Source organism: Neopsephotus bourkii, unplaced genomic scaffold (genome assembly GCF_033783945.1).
Source record: "Neopsephotus bourkii isolate Nb327-2 ecotype Australia unplaced genomic scaffold, CSIRO-AGI_Nbou_v1 NB_700, whole genome shotgun sequence".
Lineage (NCBI taxonomy): Eukaryota > Metazoa > Chordata > Aves > Psittaciformes > Psittacidae > Neopsephotus > Neopsephotus bourkii.
The window spans coordinates 68,327-81,872 of NW_026901199.1; the positions used below are offsets into that span (position 1 = coordinate 68,327).

General features: G+C 43.6%; 1 protein-coding gene across 1 annotated transcript in view; it reads right to left on the reverse strand.

Moving 5' to 3' along the window:
- Positions 1-13,546, reverse strand: part of CELF4 (CUGBP Elav-like family member 4) — a 146,123-nt gene that overhangs the window by 24,853 nt on the left and 107,724 nt on the right. The gene's annotated exons all lie outside the window — the stretch shown is intronic.

Consider the following 13,546-nt stretch of genomic DNA (forward strand, 5'->3'; position numbering starts at 1 on the left):
TGGAAAGCACAGAGTTCCCATAAGACAATGCTTGAAAGACACACACACAAATATACACATACACACACAAAAGATCTTTTCCTTGAGTCATGGGAAATCAGTCTTGGCTCTTCAATTCACAGAAAATCTTATTTTGTTTGCTTTGCATGATGAGGAGACAAAGGAAGAAGGAAAAATGAAAGAGGGAAGGCAGGAATGTGTAACTGAAACTGACACAAATGAGGAGAATATAGAATCATAGAATCAGAATCATAGAACAGTTAGGGTTGGAAAAGACCTTAAGATCACCTACTTCCTACCCCCCCTGCCATGGGACACCTCACATTAAACCATACCACCCAAGGCTCTGTCCAACCTGGCCTTGAGCACTGCCAGGGATTGAAGCATTTACAACTTCCCTGGACAACCCATTCCAATGCCTCACCACCCTTACAGTAAAGAACTTCCTCCTTATACCTAATCTAAACTTCCCCTGTTTAAGTTTTAACCCATTACCCCTTGTCCTATCACTACAGTCCCTAATGAAGCGTCCATCCCCAGCATCCCTATAGGCCCTCTTCAGATACTGTAAGGCTGCTATGAGGTCTCCACGCAGCCTTCTCTTCTCCAGGCTGAACAGCCCCAACTTTCTCAGACTGTCTTCATATGGGAGGTGCTCCAGTCCCCTGATCATCCTAGTGGCCTCCTCTGGACTTGTTCCAACAGGTCCATGTCCTTTTTATGTTGAGGACACCAGAACTGCACACAATACTCCAAGTGAAGTCTCGCGAGAGCAAAATAGAGGGGCATGATCACCTCCTCCGACCTGCAGGTCACACTCCTTTTGATGCAGCCCAGGATACGGTTGGCTTTCTGGGCTGCAAGCACACGCTGCTGGCTCATGTTCATTTTCTCATCAACCAACACCCCCAAGTCCTTCTCCGCAGGGCTGCTCTGAATCTCTTCTCTGCCCAGCCTGGAGCTGTGCCTGGGATTGCTCCCACCCAGGTGTAGGACCTTGCACTTGGCATGGTTAAACTTCATGAGGTTGGCTTCAGCCCACCTCACAAGCATGTCAAGGTCCCTCTGGATGGCATTCCTTCCCTCCAGCGTAACAACCGAACCACACAGCTTGGTGTCATCGGCAAACTTGCTGAGGGCTCACTCAATCCCACTGTCCATTGGAGTAGAAAATGTCTTTTACCTTGGAAGGTATTGACAGTTCAGGGCTTTTCCTGCTTGTTCTCAGCTCACACAGAGATAACTAATAGGACCAGCAATTGAGTTCTCCATGGCCCTGCATTACAGGTTATAAGAATGCCTGGCTTTATCGAGGAGGAGTGCAAGTCAACTGAATGTGTACCTGGGGGGAGAAGGCAGCTCACAATCCCCCCGCTGCCTATTTCCTGCTATATCCATCTCTGTGTCCTGGCACTGCACTACCTTGAAAGTCACAGACCCTTTCTGAGTTCCATCTTTTCATAAGATCCCCTTAAAGACTCTGTGACTTTTGAGTTACCTGCATGGAGTCAGCCAAGTCGTAGATGGCTGAAAGGCAGCTATTTGATTTCAATGCTGCACCCATGGGTTGTTCTCCTATGTTGGCTGCTGTATCTGTGCGATCTTGTTATTGTACCTCCACCCCATTACTTGTTACACTCAGCTCTTCCCAAAATGAGACCCCAGATCTGTGAGAGAAAGATTGCTTATTGCTCCTTTGCACAGCATCTAGCACAGGGGATGTGAGCTGGGGCATCAGTCAGAGATTGAAAGGCAAGAAACAACTGACAGTCCTGACTGAAATGAATCCCCTGAAAATATTTCTCATCAGAAAATGGACTTTTTCATTAAATGTGATCTTTCTATAAAACATTATCAGTTCTGTAGAAACTTTCCATTTTTTATTTAATAAAAATTTGTTTATCTTTTTGGTTTTCCATTGGCATTTTGAAAATTGTTTATGTTGTTTATTTTAAAACAGGAAAACTCATACAAAAAATGTCTAGCTGACAGAAGTTTTAACGTTTTTCTTACTTTGGGTTTGAAAGTGAAGTAGTGAATAGGCCTCCAGTACAAGGCTATCCAGGCAAAGATGAACTCATCTTCATCTAGTGAATGTCATGTGCTTAACGTAAATGGATGAAACTATCAGTTCAGTAGAGCTCTATGTGATTTTTGAGGGGATTAGTTTTGAATTTCTGGGCTCAGGTACTCCTTTGGACTGCAAGATATTTGAGCTTTGCATCTCTCCGGAGTTTAAATCAGTACCCTGAAAAGGAGGAAGGGAAAGGGGAAAGGGAAAGGTCAAGGAAAAGGGAAAGGGAAAAGAAAGGAGAGGGGGAAAGAAGCAAGTGTGTGTGGAGGAAATCCATTGCCAGTTTCATGATTCCTATAGCTTCTTGACTTCTAAGGGATCAAGTCTTCCAGTTCTTGCAGGATACTTCCTGAGGCTATGTTAAGTCACCCTTGCAATTACGGTCTTTAAAAAGAAAATTTGTGAGTGCTTTAGAAGCAGATTCCCTTATATTAAGGGACCGTACAGGTATGAAGCAGTGTGCTCCAGTGAGCTGGAGTTAACTCCCCATTTTTCTACCTCCGTGCCTCTAGCACCAATCTCTGAAATTTTGCTTTAGCGGCTTGGTTGCGGAGTGTTAACTTCTGCTCTGTGTGGTGAGAATACAGGGGATATCACTGCAGACCATTGTGCTGTGCTGTCTCATAGATATGCTTGGCTGGGAGGGACTGCAACTCTCTCTACATGTCACAAAGAAGTATTTCAGGCGAAGCCTTTATGATAAATTAGGGAATGTGGTCAGCCAGAAACAGCCAGAGAGCTGTTTTATTAATCTGCGGGTGGATAACAATAAAAATGATGAAAGATCTAATCAGCTACATTATTAGCTTAGAGGTTGGTGGGGCCAGGAGACAAAAGGGATGTGTGGGTGATGTGGGTGCTGGGGAGGGTTCAAACACAGCAAAGAGACAAGAGCTTTGTCTGCAAGCACTGTCAGCCAGTTAAACTGAGAGGTGAAAACATTGCTGGGGATGATACCTCCAAAATTTCAGTCTCCCGTATCCCTTTCTCATTTACCATTTCCTTTGACAGCTTGTTACAAATGGGAGTACCCACGTTTTCAGCAGCCAAGTTGCCCATCAGTGCCTGATGCTCCCTGTCTCAGATGCACCTTTCTGCAGTCCTCAGCATCTCCTGGAGTAAGGCCATGAAAGGATACCAAGACAACATTCCCTTCCTACCTTGCAGAAGGTGGGGAGATGTTTCCTTTTTGGACTGTGTTGAGGGATGAGCTGATTTTTATTTTTTCCAGCAATACCTAGGAGACTTTGTTCATAGAAATGGCGGAGGTGGGCAACTCAAACGCCTTTGGCATTCAGCCTTTGCTATTACATGGTGAGTGGGATGCTTAGGGTGGTAGATAACAGCTTCTGTGTATTCTCTGTGCCCTCTTTCAATCTAGATCCTTTTTCTTTTGGCATAGTAAGGTATGTAAATAAGATACAGGAAAACCCTGTCTAAGTATGTGGATATGGAAGAACTGTAAGGCTCCAAGTATTCATTAAAGGTTTGATTTGGCAATATCACAAAGTCCTGCAGTCAACACACCTGTATGCAAATGCATTATGGGCAGTTAAAGAGCCTCTGTTCTTCCCTTCCTCTGACATATTTTGCAATGCATATTATTTGCTTACAATTCAGGCCTGTCTCATAGTCTCTGAGGTAAGAGCATATTGAGGAAAGTCATCTCCTTTCCCAGCAATTTTCTCAGTTTCTCTTGATCATTAACATGCTGGAAACCACTTGAAAGAAACACTGCAATTTTTTAAGGGATTTTATTCATTTATTCATCAAGGTTAAGGACCCTGAAAAACTGCTGTCTACATCTTTTAGCACTTACTTCTTTCAAATCTCATATACATTATAGCCTTCAATCTGGAGTTCTCTTTTACTATGAGGTTTTCTCTGCCTGTATCTTTTGTTGCAGTCTAAATGTACAATAAACCCCTTTAAAATTAGTTATACTGCTACAGTTGTCAGGAGAACTCAAGTGATCTGATGAATTTAGTAAGAATTCCAGGCTGTGAAACAGACACAATGAAATTCTCTCCTTCAGCCTACTTGCCTCATTATTAAACCTCCAGTTTATAGCGTGCAGACAGTCGTGCACTATAATTGAGGTTGAATTGCCATTCTCATTATAAATCCCCTTTCCTCGCATGCTCATAACTTCAGCCAACACGTGGGCTGAAACTGTTCATGCTCACTTTTAGCCCACAGTAGGATATTTAGCTCCATGATCTATGGGCTTTAGCTCTGCTGCCATGCTCTGCTGCCCTATATATTTCACCATAACACCAGCTTGTGGTGAGGTTAAAACACAAAAGCTGAGCATTAGCAGGTCTGCCTGGCTCAGGCACTGGGCTGACACCTGTATTTTAGGTGGCTAGTGAGGCCATTGCCCTTGTGGAGGCTTTGGCATTTGTTAACCAACCATCTGCAAGGGTGTTTTTTCAAGATCCTGCCTGCCAGCTCAAGCAACAGAAGTCTTTCTGAAGCCTTGAAAAACACCTCTCCACCCCCATTGGTCAGGCAGGAAATTTAGTCATTTCTTTCATTCACTGCTCAGAATTTGGGTGCAGGTGAGTCCCACCAAAACCATTCCCCTGATTCCTTCTTCTGCACCAATGAAGTCTGTTAAGTTCAGTCTGAGTTTCAGAAGGGGATATAAAGTTGTTGACCGGATCCTTTTGTACCCCAAGCAATTCTGTTAAGCTCTTGATGCCAGGGATGAGGACTCCTTTTCCCTCTCTGCATGCTGTACTTGTTCTGCTTCCCCTCTACTTTACTACCAACTCTGGCACTTAGAGGGAAGTGCTTGGATGCAGACTTACATCCAAGAAGAATGGCTGCATCACTCAACGAGGATGCAAATGTTTGAGGTCTGGAGCTTTTTCTGCTCTTTGCTAGAGGTTTTGTGTGTGCCGTCGAATGAGGCAGCTAGGTCTGTTGACAAGAGCTCTGCTGACCCAAATAGTAGTGTAGCCTCAGGCTCAGATGTAGGCATTGGAAGCTACATGGAACCATTTTCACCATAACTACTCTTGGAGGACTGCATACATTAGAGGAAACCAGAATGTCTATAAAGACTGTGCTCCCTGTCTGATGCACTCTTCACAGGCAGCGGAAGTGTTCCCCTTTCCTAGCTTCAGCACAGTAAGTTCTCCTGAGGTGCTTCAGGAAGAGGACTTTGAGAGCTGAGAGTCTGCAGAAGTCTTACTGAGAGTTTGTGGAGAGGAGAGAGGTGTGAGGAAGAAAGAAAAACTAGTGCATGTTTGTCAAGAAACCAGAGCCAAAAGGATTTATGTCAAGAGTTTTTTTTTTTTTTTTTCAGTTATGAGAGATCACATAAAAAACAAGAAACACATACTCTTATATTTATAATGGGGAGAAGGAGGTGGAGGGGAGAGATTTGTGCTAAAAGGAAATAGTTGAGTGGGGAAGTATGTGGTAGAGAAATGAATGACACCCTACAGCAGACAAACTATGGGCCAAGACCGATCCTGTCTGGAGGCAGCTGGTGTAGGGGAGTTTCTGATGCATGCTGTCAGGGAGGCCATAGCTGTTCACTAAATCCCTCTCTCTGCCCTCGCTGTCACGGTCCAACAGCTGCTCATGGAGTAGTCAGCAGCAGTGATGGAAGGTGCTGCCATTTATCTCCAGCGGTTTATTACCAGCCCTTCATTCCTGCAGCAGACAGGGAAACCTTTGCCGAGCAGTCTGACTCCAGGCAGTCTGGCATCTTATCAATTTGCCTTGGTCATCACTCCAGGACATGCCTCCATCACCCTTGATGTGTGAGGGAGCCCATGATGGGGCCTGAGGATGCAGGAGCACGTGGCAGGACTTGAGGACACCATGGCAATGTCTGCAGAGCTCATCTGTCGGTGCCCCAAATCCTTGCTCTCCTCCAGGCATATGGCTCAGCTTTCTCACACCTCTCCCCCACTTTCTTTGCATTCCAACTGCCACTTGTAGGAGTTGAAAGTGAAGTGATGGAGCCTGAGGGAAAGGGGAAAATGCAGTCTGTGTCTCCAAAAATGTAAAAAGGACCCTCCTGCATACTTCATTCCTTTCCTGATTCCCGTCTCTGTTCCCAGCTGAACTGCTGTGACCAATGGCACTGAGAATTTTGCTCCACGAGTGCAGTGGAGATGAGATAAAAACTAAAGAGAAGTAAGGAAAGAACTCCTACGTTACTAGCACAGGGGATTTTGTTTGACATAACCTTCCTTTTGGGTGACAAGGCTTAACATGTTTATTAATGCCATTTCCTGCATTTCAGGCCCACCCACCAGAGTCTGTGCTCTCTGGAAGCTGCTGGTGTTTCCCACGTGCATATTCTGTGAGTGTGCCAGGTATCCTGGCACTTTTGAGTGCCATTTTCCTCCACTTTAATGGCAGAAGGGGCTGGGCATGAGCTCTACAGGCTGCTCTGTATCAGTAACCTTAATAACTCCATTCAAATCCTTTTTGTGATAAGTGCTTCTGGCAATCATGGTTCACATGTGACTGGACAGAGTTTTAAGAAGTAGGTTCCCTGGAATAATGTAGCTCTGCGCTTTGCTGACGGAGTTATCCCTGGGAACCGTGTGAAGAGTTTATTCAGCCTCCAGAGCTGTTCTGAATTTGTAATGAACTTGAAAATCATGCCTCGTGCCTGGTCTGCTCCAGAGACTGTTTAACAGAGTCAACTCCAGCTATCGCCAGGCCCAGCAAATGAAATAGGGCATTTTGGGTAAGTCCAAGTTCTCCCTTGTTTAAACATTGTCACAAAGAAAATTCTGCTGCTCCCAAGTTTTGATCACCTGCAGGAAGGCTAAACCCAAGGCAACTGAGGACACACGTTTTAAGCTGAGTGGTTGTTCTATTTCCAGCAAATGACTGGATGCTGGATTTGTGTATAAATTCATAGATGCACAGACATAAGAAATACATGAAGATAACATATGGACCTAGTAAGATAAGTCTCATGGAACTTGGTTTACCCATCTCCACCCCATAATTGTGTTCCTCGGATTCATCCTTCATTCAGCAAACTAACCATCCTCTATCGAAATGTGGTCGCAAACAGGCAGGCAGTGTGTCAGGCACAGTCACAGGGTTTTTCTCTGTTGACCTGAATAGTTGGTATCTATTTTTTTTTTGTTCTTGTTACTGCTACTTGGTTAGATTTTAACCTTTGTGGTCTTTGTTCCTGCAATGAAGGGTTTTAGGCACCCTTTACAGTGTGATGAGTGAGATTATGGCTGCTAAAGAAGGACAAACCTTTCCTGCTGAAATACTTTTCACAAAGAAAGGTCAATCTTGATTCCTTCTCCATCCTTCACATCCTTGGGAATTTCTAGTAAGAAAAAAATCCCCGATTTTAAGCCTGCTGGACTTAAAAGACAGTGGTATTTGTTCCACGTGTCAGGGTCCATGTGAGCTGTCCTGCAGTACCTGGCAGGAGACTCAGTTTGTGCAAGCTGTGCTTCCATCCTCTGACACTGGTCTTTCTCCTTCAGTGAATGCTCTTTCCCATAAAATACTGAAATATCTTGCTAGTTGGCAACTTTTCTGGAAAGTTTTACTGCTAGTGAATCAACAGTTTACTTCATTAAAAGCTTCTATATTTTGAATGTTTTGGCTCCATATGGGCTGAAAAATGTATGTTTTGTAGGCTGGAATTCGATCTTTTTTTCCAGTGAGGTCTTCTAGGAAGACATGTGGGAGGGTCGGCTCCTTTCTTCCTTCCTTCCCCACAAAGTTCAGGTAGGTCAGACGCTACCGTTGATGATCTAACTTTAGCTTTACTCCTTCAAATCCCCACCAGTCTCCTGGACTTGACTTTACAAGTCCTTTCATGTCACTTCACACTGTAGTGGGAGGAAGTGAAAATTACAGGCCACAGGCAGGGTTCCAAAAAGTGCTCTCTCTCAGAAAAGGGCTGGCATCTTTCCACAGGCCTTCATTGTATTTTATAGCCATACTACAGTATTTAACAGCATAATTTAGTAAGTGTCGATACTCCATCGCAGAGTGTGGAGAAACCGTATTATTCAACCTCTGGCAACGTGCACTGATTCAAATAACGCACTGTAAGGTAACATTAATGTTTTCTGGAAACAAAATTGAAGTCAGAAATGCCCTTATTTGCCATCAGTATAAATACTGGTGTCATCCTGATCAGCACACAGAATTCAAGACCTTTTGCCCTTAAGAGGTGACTCTATCTTATGTTTTCATTAATTTCCCAACAAATTAGGAACCCCAAGTACAGACACACATTCCACTGTTTTATACCTGGTATGAAGACAATTGGATTTGTGCTGCTTTCTGTCACACCTTTACCAGCTTTTGAGCAACACTAGACCATTTATTCACTATTGCTGCATATAGTTGTATCTGAATTGGTTCTCATTTACAACATATATGAAACGATTCATGAAAATTGAAGCCCTTGCCATGGACTAAAAATGTATCAAAGATGTCTGCAGAACACAAAATCTGGGTGAAACTTTCTCACCCTGACAGCTACGGTGCTTCTCAGTTTTTTGCATGCTTTAAATGCTTGGGGCAAGATAGGTCTGGCTGAGATCCTGGACTGACATCTGATTTAGGGAGTTCCAAGCATGCAGACATGGGAAAATAGTGACTCTTCCAGGCTATCACAGAGACCATTTCATGTTTACCCCAGCTGTGTAGCCACCATCTGTATATTACCATATTATCAGGGAGGTCAGCTGTCAAATGAACTATAAAGAGGCAACAGTTACATCAGAAGCTGGTCAGATATCACCTCATGAAGAGATTTTAACGTATTCTTCAGTCCAGACAGCTGTAATAGTCCATCATAATTTCTAGCAGCTGTACCAGATTTTGTACTCAGCATAAAAAAACCCATTGAATCCATGTAATATCATTCTTCATGCTTGCAGTCACAATGTCAGGCCCTTCCTGAAGGACTGGTGCTGTTTGATTTATGCTGTATTGATTTTTGACTTGTAGCTGGGTCTAAGTTGAAGCTTACTCTGTGCATCAGCCAAAGGGTAGTGACAGTTCCTCAAGTCACCCTTCTCTTAACTTAGAGATGAATTCTAGTATCTGGGCTGTGCATGCAACATGTCCTGGATTCAATTAACAGGTAATAAGGTTGGACTTGGCCTGATGAGGGCAGCTGGTGATAAGCTATCCAGTGAGCACATGAGAAATCGCCTATTCTCCACTGGGTGGAACTGAAACTAGTGTGGGGCAGAGTAGTTCACCAGTCTGCATCTAAGTCCTTGTGCCTCTGTACACCCCAGGATTTCTTTGGGTAAATCCTTTGTTCTCAACACCCTTTCTGCCCAGATTGGTTATCCTTGTAAAGAAACATGGTCCAGAAAGTAGACGTAGCAAACCCCGGTAGATCTACCAGGTTGAACAATGCTGAGGACAGGGCAGCACTGGGTGCCTGTCCCTTAGCCTAGGTATAACTGCAGTTGTGTGAATCTACCTGTATAAGCTTTGATACTTTTATTTCACGAGAATAATAAAGGACATGGCCAGAAGTCTGAACTGCTGTGAGTAGGAGACTGGATGAGAAAATCAGAGAGTTCCCTTTCCATCAGCATTGCTGTGATTTGGGTTCTATACCTGCCTTGTTGGGTAGCTCAGTTGGGTGCTGCCTGTAGTGGGAACATACCCATATATTTACACAACTCTACAGCAATTGTAGAGCCATAGAATCATGGACATCCCACACTGGAAGGAACCTTGAAAAATCACCTGGTTGAACCTTTGTGGGAAAGAGAGCCTAAATGAGATTATCTAGCATCCTGTCCAATTGCATCTTGAAAATCTCCAGTGATGTGAATCTACCACATCCCTGGGGAGGTTGTTCCAGTAATTGATTGTTCTTACAGTAAAAAATGTTTTCCTTACGTAAAAAATGAAACCTTTCTTGGGATAACCAGTGCTTTTTTTCTCTCATCTTCTCCCTGTGGTTCTTTATGAAGTGAGAATGTCCACCCTTTTTGTAGCCACACTTCAAATTGGTAAGATATTTCTCCATAGCCTTCACCTGAAGTTATCAAAACAGGTGAGGTTGCAAGAATGAGCTGACTGGGCAATGGACTCTCTTTTGTATTTTTAAAAGTCTCCTTTATAAACCTCAGAACTGATATTAGGCAAAGGTATATGTCATTTCACAAATGGGTATATAATGAAGTGATGCAACCCAGAAATGGTCATGTGTAACACTACCATAGGCTAAGCACCGGTCCATATACACCTTTCAAGATGTCATATGGTTTGGTAACTGTTCAGCCCCACCATCTGCAGAGACCGAAACTCAATTGCTGTTAATGAGAATGAAATTATGGTGATATTAGCGTAATTAAAATGAGAAGAATCCTAGTTCAAGGATGATTGATGCCCATGGAAAACTTTGGAGGGAAGCAGAAAAGGTAGGTCCAAGGCTCTTGGCTCAGACTTCATTTACCTGCACAATTTCTCCAAGTACAGGAGGATTGTCCTCAAAAAGAAAAAAAAATGCTTATTGTGGCTACTGACTGGTATTAAATAAATTATGCATGTTGGCAGAGCAATAGATAAGAATAGCGGAAAACACATTGTGAAAGGAAACAGAAGAATTGCTGTCATAAATCTCGCCAAACTATTCTAGTCAGAGAGAGGCTAAAAACTAAGCAGGTTAACGGGAACATTAGGAAGGGGACTTTGGAAGAAACCCATAGCTCTGTAGCTTTGCTGACGCGAGTTTTGCCCATGTGTCCACCCTCTAAGAAGAGGAGCAATGGATGGGCAGGGGAAGGAATGGGTTGTGAAGATGTGACATTGCAGCTTAGGTTGTTTGGCTTTTGGGTTTTAGTTTTTATTCAAGGGAGGTTAAAAGAACTCCAGGTGTTCTCTCTAGGAAAAAAGAGATTAGAAGGCAACATTAATCAAATTTGCAACATATTCAAACAAGTAGATAAAGAAGAAAGAAAGAAAAAAATGCTCTCAAATGTTTTTTCTAATGAATGCATATTTTAGCTGAAGAATTCACAGGGGTCAACATGGAAAAAGACATGTATATATGCAAGACTAAGGTTAGAAGGTAAAGTGGGATTATTTTCAAAGCTTATAAATAATTTAACTGTTGGAAGAAAAATGCAGAGGTTTCTGTTGATCTTATTGCCAAAGGAATGACTTTAGGCCTGATAAAGGGGCTAAAGGGGTTTTCACACAGAAGAATGTCAGAGCATAGCTGTTTGTCTACTACAACTTGTCACAACAGTCATGGTTTTTATTGGGTAAAAGATGGGCATGTTGGGACAGGATATTCTGGCTCCTTTGACACACTAAAATGCCTGTATCCAATGCTAAATGACCTTTACATTGGAAAGCAATTGCAGTTTCTTGTTGACTTTTGTGAAGTGTTCATTGAAAGCAGTTGTAAGTGTTCCTTTAACTTTTTTGCTGCAGAAAGAGGCCATTGCTGAATGCTTTTGACAACCTCACTTTCACAAACCTGGAAGGACCTTTACAAAAGACCAGCCACTGGAAAAAAATGAGAGGCAGAGTGCTTTCTTCATGACATTTCTAGTTACCATGAAAACTGTGCAACTTCACAGTGCTGAGGACAGGTCACGTAAGAGCTTTGTATCTATTTTACACACGATGATCCATGCCACTGTCCTGGGTTTAGGATCATACCTTCTCAGTCTCTGCATCAGTCACTTTGTACAGTTTAGTCATACGGTCAAGTGGCTGCAGTTCTCGAAGTCCCTCTTTCATATAATTTCTGTTCCTGCCAGATGACGATGACCAATAACTGCCCCTCTGGCTCATATTACAGTTTTGTTTTAATTAACTGATCTGTATTTAAATGTGCATTTCCAGAGAGCGAGAAAAGCTGATTGACTCCCCTGAAACCTTCTTTCTGTGAAGCTATAGTCTCTTTCCCTTAACACTGCTCAGGCCCGTTGACTAGAAGTCACTACTGCTCAGCTCAGGGAAGACATGCACAGAAAATCCATCAGTTCTCTTCAGTACACAGAACATGACCGTATGTGTACTCTCTGAGGCTACTTCAGACTGTAGGTACAGACCATGGTTAATCTGTTTTACTTTCCACTGCACTTGGTTTCTTGCAGTTACTGCCTTCCAGCTGACATTTAGTGGTTTCCATCTGTACCAAAAGTGTTTCCTAATTCAGCCAGGTGTAATGCTTGGCCATGACCAACCATCCATCACCCTGGGACAGGCAAGACAAGTCTGCTTGCTTAAGCCTTGCAGGACTAACCCCTGAGAACTGAGATCTGACTCATTAGGCTTGTTCAGCCTGGAGAAGAAAAGGATCTGGGGAGACCTTGAGCAGCTCCCAGTGCCTAAAGGGGCTGACAAGAAACCTGGAAGGGGCCTTTGACAAGGGCCTGTAGTGACAGGACAAGGGAAGTTGACTTTAAACTGAAAGAGGGGAGACTGAGATGAGCTCTTAGGCAGAAGCTGTTCCCTGTGTGGGTGCTGAGGCCCTGGCACAGGGTGCCCAGAGAAGCTGTGGCTGCCCCATCCCTGGCAGTGCTCAAGGCCAGGTTGGACACAGGGGATTGGAGCAACCTGGTCTAGTGGAAGGTGTCCCTGCCCATGGCAGGGGTTGGAACTGGATGAGCTTTAAGATCCCTTCCAACCCAAACCATTCTGGGATTCTATGATTCATTTCTTGGCTCCTCTGCTAAAAGAGCAATGAAATCACCAGGCAGGCTCATGAACAATGATATAGACCCATCTGATCTAGGACCATCAAAAGATTTCACGTAGGAAAGCTTAGTAACCAGCTGGATGGCAAGCATCTGTCATGAGTGACCTGGTATAGAAGCAAAGCAAGGTCCAGTCAGGCCATGTTTGTTCTTTCATCCCAGCTGCACAGACCTCTGCCGACTTTTCTTCACCACCTACAGTCATCTTTAAATATGATGGATTAAAACCCTTCCTACAGGCTGGATTTGGTGGTATCAGCCCTTTCACGGAAGGAAAAATTCCCTAGTCTTCAATTAAATTGGATCTGGACTGTAAGTCTTTCAAGCAAATGTGTTACTTTGTGTAGATTCTCTACCTCTGAGAAAATAAAACACCTTAAGTGTCCAGTATTTCACCCAAACCCAGCTCTCTCCCTCCACTGCAAAATCATAGGAGTCAGGAAGAGAAAATATTTGCTTGGTAAAGCTTTAAGATCAGGCTTTTGGACTGGAAACTGAAAGGTATAAATAAGCCAGATATAGGGAAATTCCTCCTTAAACTGCAGAGCTTAATCTGCAGAGCCAGCTTTTTCTCAAGCTCTTTATCCTATTTTGGCTTGGTTAGCACTGTGCAGCCCAGTCATCAGGACAGGAGCTTTGACATTCACCTACCAAGCCACCTCCTCAGTGGGATGCTCAGACTGGGCAGGGGAGGCTAATGACTGGTCCCACACATAGGGCCAGCCTGCTCTTCTCTGGTAGCAATGTGTCTCAAGCTAATCACATGCTTCTT